This window comes from Gracilinanus agilis, chromosome 3 (genome assembly GCF_016433145.1).
Source record: "Gracilinanus agilis isolate LMUSP501 chromosome 3, AgileGrace, whole genome shotgun sequence".
Classification (NCBI taxonomy): domain Eukaryota; kingdom Metazoa; phylum Chordata; class Mammalia; order Didelphimorphia; family Didelphidae; genus Gracilinanus; species Gracilinanus agilis.
Window position 1 is genome coordinate 24033241 of NC_058132.1, and position 7245 is coordinate 24040485.

Below are 7245 nucleotides of genomic sequence, written 5' to 3' on the forward strand. Positions count from 1 at the left end.
GGGGCCCCGGCCCCCAAGGGCAGCTCGGAGAGGAGGCCGAGCCCCCGCCCCCTCCGCTGAGTGGCGCCGGAGAGCTGGGGAGCCTCTGGCGGAGGCGGGAGGGCGGCCAAGCCGCTAGCGGGGGCCCCGGGGGCGGCGGGCACGGGCGGCGGCGGCGGCGGCGGCAGCAGCAGCGGCTCCTCCCGGGCAGAGCATCCTTTTCGCTCCCCCCTCCCTCCCCTCTCCCGGGCCCAGCATCCTAGGCCACGCCCACACACGCTCCCATTGGCTCATCTGTCTCTGGAGCCCGCCCTTCCACATGGCCCCTCCCCTTATGGGGCGGGGGGCGGTGGCATCTGCAGCTGGCTTCGTTGTACCCTAGCAGGATCTCCCTCTTACTCCGCACTTGAGCTGGGGACCATGGAAGGCTACGCGTCCTTCTCCCAACTTCTTCCCTGGGCGCTCCAACCAAGCTCCTTGACCCAAATGTCGGAGACTTTGTTCCCTTATGATACCCCAGGAACCTGTCTTGCCTTCTCGGTCTCCCGCGTCTGACTCTGGTAGAAGTTCTCTAAATCTAACCTCAGGCTCCCCCAGCTTAGCTTCTGCTCTCCCCCTCCGACCCGCGAAAGTCACGGGCTCTGAAGCCCCCATCCCATGCCGCTCCCTACATACCCCCTAACGGGCATCAGATCGTGGCGCCAGCGGGTCTCCAGGAATCTCTCCTTAGGCTCACACTCCGGGCTGTTCAGTAGAGCCAGCAAGCTCTGGGCTCCAATTCCGCCCCAGATATGTTAGCCAGGCGACCTCCTGAGCAAGTCCCTTAACCCGACTCAGCCTCGATTTCCTTCTTTGTAAAATGGAGGTAATCATAGCTCCCACTTCACAGGATTTTAGGTCTTCCCTGCTTTGAGGTCAGCTGTCTATTACCACACGCATTCTCTAAATCACTACAGAAATGGAAATGATTATTGTGATTACTAACGAGGAAGAAGTTGTAATTATAATAATGATGATGATAGTAACAACTAACACTGCTATAAAGCTTTAAGCCCTGAGTTCAAATCCCACCTCAGTCCCATACTAGCTGTGTGATCCTGAGCATGTCACTTAATTTCTAAAGGCTCTAGGCAGTTCTTTAAGACTATATACAATTATAGAGAAGGTGGCTGATCTTCACTGGGAAAATTTCCTCATCTTGGAGTTTCTGATGCAGATTAAATGATGGCTCCAGTCCTATCTTTCTTTCTTTCTTTCTTTACCCTTAACTTCTGTGCATTGACTCATAGGTGGAAGAGTGGTAAGGGTAGGCAATGGGGGTCAAGTGACTTGCCCAGGGTCACACAGCTGGGAAGTGTCTGAGGCCAGATTTGAACCTAGGACCTCCCATCTTTAGGCCTGGCTCTCAATCCACTGAGCTACCTAGCTGCCTCTTTTTCTTTCCTTCTTTTTCTTTCTTTCTTTCTTTCTTTCTTTCTTTCTTTCTTTCTTTCTTTCTTTCTTTCTTTCTTTCTTTCTTTCTTTCTTTCTCCTTACTTTTTTGTCTTAGTATTAGTTGTAACGACAGAAGAGTAGCAAGGGCTAGGCAATTGGAGTTAAGTGACTTGCCCAAGATTTTACAGCTAGGTCAAATTTGAACCCAGGATCTCCTGTCTCTAGGCCTGGCTTTCTATCTGCTGAGCTACTTAGTTGCCTCTGATGACATTAATTTTCTTTCATCCCAGTTACAAAGCTTCCTCATGCCCTTAGTTTTCAGTTTTCTTTCCCATCTCAAATTTTGCCCCATACTCCCTTTAGGATGAACCCAAGCTCTTGGAATCCAAGGACTGTTTTCTGACTTTGCCTCTGTAGCCCCAGAACCAGGTAAAATGTCTTGTTCATACAGCAGGTACTTAATAAATGCTTACTGGATTGCTTTGGGTCAATACAAACCTGTGTTGTGCTCCAGGCACTGAATGTTAAGCCATGAAGACACAAAATCAAAAAGAAAAACAGTCCAGAGGCTTAGATTCTAATAACAAAGACAACTCATCCATTTCAAGATATATAAGAAATGCATATAGTGTAGGTGGAAGCTAACATTAGAGGGGAAAGCCATTAGCACCTACTGGGTGGAAGGAGACAGAAGTCATGGATTCTAAGAGTGAGAGATGAGGAAGGAATGCATTCCAGACATGAGGGACACAGCCAGGATAAAGGCTTGGAGAAGAGAGATGAAACACAGAAGAAAAACATTAAGAGCAAGTAGGTCAGGGTGGCTTAACAAGGGTATAATATTGAAAATTAGAAAGATTGGAAGGGATCAGATTCTAAAAGGCTTTAAATTCCAAACAGAGGAACTGGAAGCCATTTCCCTGTTCAAGAACAATCAATGTGTCTCTTTTGCTTCTAGGTCAAATGTAAATACAAATTTCTGAGTTTGATTCTAGCCTATCTAGTTCAGACATTTTCTTTCCTTTCCATCACATTCCATGATTCAGTCAAATCAGCCCGTTTGCTTTTTCTCAGACCCTGACATTCCAACTCCTGCCTTTGCACAGGCCTGGAATTCACTTCCAATTTCCAAAATTCATTTCAATCCTTTGCTTCCTTCAAGGCTTTGCTTGGGTGCTAGGCCTACAAGCAACTTTTCTCTATCCATTTTAGGAAAAAAAAGTCCTTTCCTCAATGAGCTTCTTCTCTCTTTGTACCTTGTGTCTTTCAGTAGACTGTAAGCACCTAGAGGGCAAGCCCTGTTTTTTATCTTTGTCTTCACGTGCTCAGTACCGTGCAAATAGGAGATTTGAGAAATACTTGTTGGTTAGGATTTAGTTCAATGACATAAGGGAGATAGTTAGGGTTTAACAAAGAACTTTTAAAATGAGGTTTTCACTTGAACTTCAGAGCAACCCTGGGGGCAAGAGCTCCATATTTCTTTCTTTATATTTACTCATGTTACAGAGAAGGAAGTTGAGACACAGAGTGGCTCAAGGGCATACAACTGGTAACATGAAGGTTTCTCCTTGCTCCTAAATCCAATACTTTTTCTTTATACCTTGAACCTCTTTTGGGGTTGCAAGTATCTTCTTCATGAGGAAGATACCATTACTATACTTTACAAATGAAGAAACTGAGTCAAAGATTCATGAAGTGATTTGCCAGAGGCCATAGTCAGAAAGTAGTGTAGCTAGGACTCTAAGTCAACTGAGTTCAAAACTAGGGATTTTTCCATTATAAGATCGTCATAATAGGTTATCCCCCCCCCACCCCATTCATGTAGGAAGATGTTTGAGGGGACAGCCAGGTGGCTCAGTGAATTGAGAACCAGCCCTAGAAATGGGAGGTTCTGTGTTCAGATCTAATCTCAGACACTTCCTAGCTGTGTGACTCTGGGCAAGTCACTTAACCCCCATTACCTACCCCTTATTGCTTTTTTGCCTTGGGACCAATACACAGTATTGGTTCTGAGATGGAAGGTGAGGGTTTTAAAGAAAAGAGAAAGATGTTTGGATCCAAAACATCAGGATGATTTGAGGTCAAAATGCTTTGTGAACCTTAAAGTCCCACATAAATGTAAACCAGAAAACCTGAGTTCAAATTCAATCTCAGACACTGGTGTGACTCTGGTCAAGTTTCCTTATCAGTAAAATGGGGAAAATAATAGTGCTTCCTTCACAGGGTTTTAGTGAGGATCAAAATAGATAATCTATGAAAAGTGTTTTGTAAACTTTAAAGCTTATATCAATTTCCAGATTTTACAGATGGGGAAAGTAAGGCCCATTGTTTAGGGGAAGGGACTTTTTGCAAAGTCTCATAGCAAGCAATAGAACCAGAGATCATCAGAGCAGGGAAGGAATTTAAAAGATCATCATAGCTGGCTCCCCTCTTTTCTTTTTTAAAAATCCTTGCCTTCCATCTCAGAATCAATACTGTATATTGGTTCTAAGGCAGAAATGCAGCAAGGGCTAGGCAATGGGGGTTAAGTGACTCATTCAGGGTCACACAGCTAGGAAGTGTATGAGATCAGATTTGAACCCCGGACATCCCTTTTCTAGGACTGGTTCTCAATCTACTGAGCCACCTGGCTGTCCCCTCAAACATCTTTCTACATGAACCCAGAGGGGTGACCTATTATGATGATCATATCATGGAAAGAGCACTAGTTTTGAACTCGGTTGACCTAGACTAGAGTCCCAGCTATACTACTTCCTGGCTGTGACCTCTGGCAAATCACTTTAAGAGTCTTTGAACCCTGGACTTCTAGTCTCTAGACCTGGTTCTCAACCTACTGTCCCCTGACTCCCTTCTTTGTGCATGTAGGGAAACTGAGGCCCAGTGAATTGCTCTTAACTTCCTTAAGATGACACAGGGAGTCAGAGACTGATAGGGGTCCTTTGAATTCCAGAACCTTCTATTTAAGCAGCCTACATTTCAGATGTTTTATTTGTATGATCTATAATAATGAATAATGATAAGACTAGAAGAATGAGAAACAGTAAGATTGATGATAAGCTTCACATTTCTAGAGTGCTTCTGAAGTTTGAAAACAATGGTTTCTCCCAACAACCCTATAAAGGAGACAGTATAAATAAAAAATAAATAGCCCTATTTTATTGGTGAGACCTCCTCAAAGGAGGGGAGTGACTTGCTCAAGGCCATACAACCACTGAATATCTGAACTAGGACTTCAGGTCAGGTGATCCACTGAACTTTATTTTTCCATCTCTTCATACAAAATATCCCCTCAGCTGCCTCTCTCCCTCACTAAGGGCAACCAGGGCTGTGTCAGTGAGGGTAGGAAGACATATGAAGGAGTAGCTCACTTAGGGATGGCTAGGTGGCTCAGTGGCTAGAACACCAGGCTTGGAATGGGGAGGTCCTGGGTTCAAATCTGACCTCAGACACGTCCTAGCTGGGCAAGTCACTTAACCCCAATTGCCTAGCCCTTGCCCTTCAGTATTAGAGCTGTTACTTGGACAAGAAGTAAGGGTTAAAAAAAAAGTGACTTGGAAATGTCTCTGCTTTAAATAGAAGGTTCCTCCAGTCCTCATCACCAGCTCCTTTGGGAGTCGCTGGTCCTCGGGACCCTGGGATGGGGAGAATTCCCTGGGGAGACCTTCCACTGAGAGGGCAAGAGAGCCCTGCCCTTTAGAGCCCTGAGTCTGAGAGTGAAGTACAAGTTATCCCTCTCCTCACCTCTCTGCATCCCTAGAATGGAGGATGGGCCAGGAGCAGATGGTCCCCGGGCTGGGGCAGTCAGGGTGGCTGCTCCATCTGTCCCCTACTTCCCCCCCCCATTGTCCCCAGAGCCACCATCCCCTCCCTCTGACTGAGGGGGAATGGGGGTGGGGATGGTCCCACATCTGCCTCCTTTTCTCCCCTGCCAGGAGGGACCACAGAAGCTGGTTGTCCTGGCAACAGGGAAGAGGGGACAAGGATGGAAGATGGCACTTGACAGACAGAAACTCATACGGAGAATTCAATAAAATCCCGTAGCCGATCCCCGATCCCCAAGAGGAGCAGACGCTCCGTGAATACACTCCACGGACCCAGGCAGCCCCGGTACATGCGTGTGATTTCCCCCAAATCCCGGGTCACACCCCAACGGGGAGACACAAAGAGACACAAACAGCCCTCCCCCACTGTATAATGGAAGTATACATTAGCATGCAGCCACAGGGCAGACGTAATCGTGCCCAGACACGTAAGCCACACAAACACACGCCACATCCAGGAGGCTCTCTGGGGAGATGACCACACATGACAGCACATGGGACACGAACATACATGAGGACGCTCCACGTATACATCCTCCAAAGCACACACAAAGGCACACACACACCTCCTCTCAGATATTTTTAAACCTCTCTCTACTACCATGACAACGGTCCCCAAGCCCGTCGCTATGGCAACACATCGTCAGCTTTCCAGGCTCCGGGTCCTGGGGGACTGACTAGGCCCCCAACTCAGCCTTGAAGAGGGGGCTGTCATCAGCCAAGCCTGCTCTGTATAGCCCCGATCCACTCACTTGCATGAAACCCGGAGGAAGGGAGGGGGCTGATGATATGGACACCTGGGTCCTCTTTCCTGTCTGGGGAATCCTCCTCTGCTCCTCTGCTCCGCTCTCCCCCATCCCTGGGTTTACCCACCCAGATGGATCATTGAAGGGGGTGGGGACAGTGGGGGGCAAAGCTTCGACTGGGGGAAAAGTCATTTCAAGCAGCCCACGCCCAGGGGCCATCCTAGCGTCAATGCAGTGGTCAGAAAGCTAGGATGGAGGAAGGGAAGAGAGAGCCTCTAATTTCTGGGCTCCACTGTGTCCCCTGAGGAAGGCAGAGCAGTGGGAGCTGGCCCCTAGAATCTCCTCTGGGGCAGAAGACAGTGGGCAGATCAGAGAAGGAAATGAATTCAGCTCAATCAGTATTTACTAAGTGCCCAATAAAGACAGCCCTGAGCCTTGGGAGAGGAGACCCCACAATCCCTGGCCTTTCCAGGCATAAAGTCAAACAGAGAGAGCTGGTAGGTGTTCGGGATCTTTGTCTTTCCCTCGCAGAGGGCCACCCTCTCACTGAAGCGGGGTAGCAACGTCTTAGAGTCAATCAACCAACTCAGGCATCGCTTAAGAGACGCACTCATTCAGTAAGAGTTTCCTGGTGTCAGGCACTCTCCAGGGTCCTGAGGAGGCACACACAAAACTGAAGACAGCCTGCCCTCAACAAGTCCCCATTCTATAGGGGAGGGAGCATGTGCCTAGGTACAGGCTTATGGGAAATGGATGCGACCCGTTATCTGGGGGAAGGGAGGAAGCACTAGCACTGGGCTGGGGAAGGGTACTCGGGGAGGGGGCTTTAGCTGAGTCTCCCAGGATCCAAGAGGCAGAGTTGAGGAGAGAAGGCAAAGTCATGCAGTAGTTAAAGTAAGGTGTCCTGTATGGCGAAGGGTAACAAGGAGAATTTCTTGGGATCGTATACAGTGAGAAGGGAAGGAATTCATAGTAAGGATGGAAAGAGAATTTGGGGCTTGCGAATATCCAACAGAGGGACTGGCATTTAAAATGATCCCAGCCTCGAGAGGGAGTTTATGGAGTAAGTGGGTGATCTACCCTGATTCAGAAGCTTTGTAGATCACAGCTTAGCAACTTAGAGAGTGGTCTCAGGCTCAGAGAGGTCATGGGACCCAGGCAGGGTCACACAGCAAGAAGGGGTCAGAGTTAGGAGCTTCCAGAGCTCAGACCTTCCGATTCCCAAATCCTCCATGCGACGGATCTATGCTGAAAGTGTCAATGGA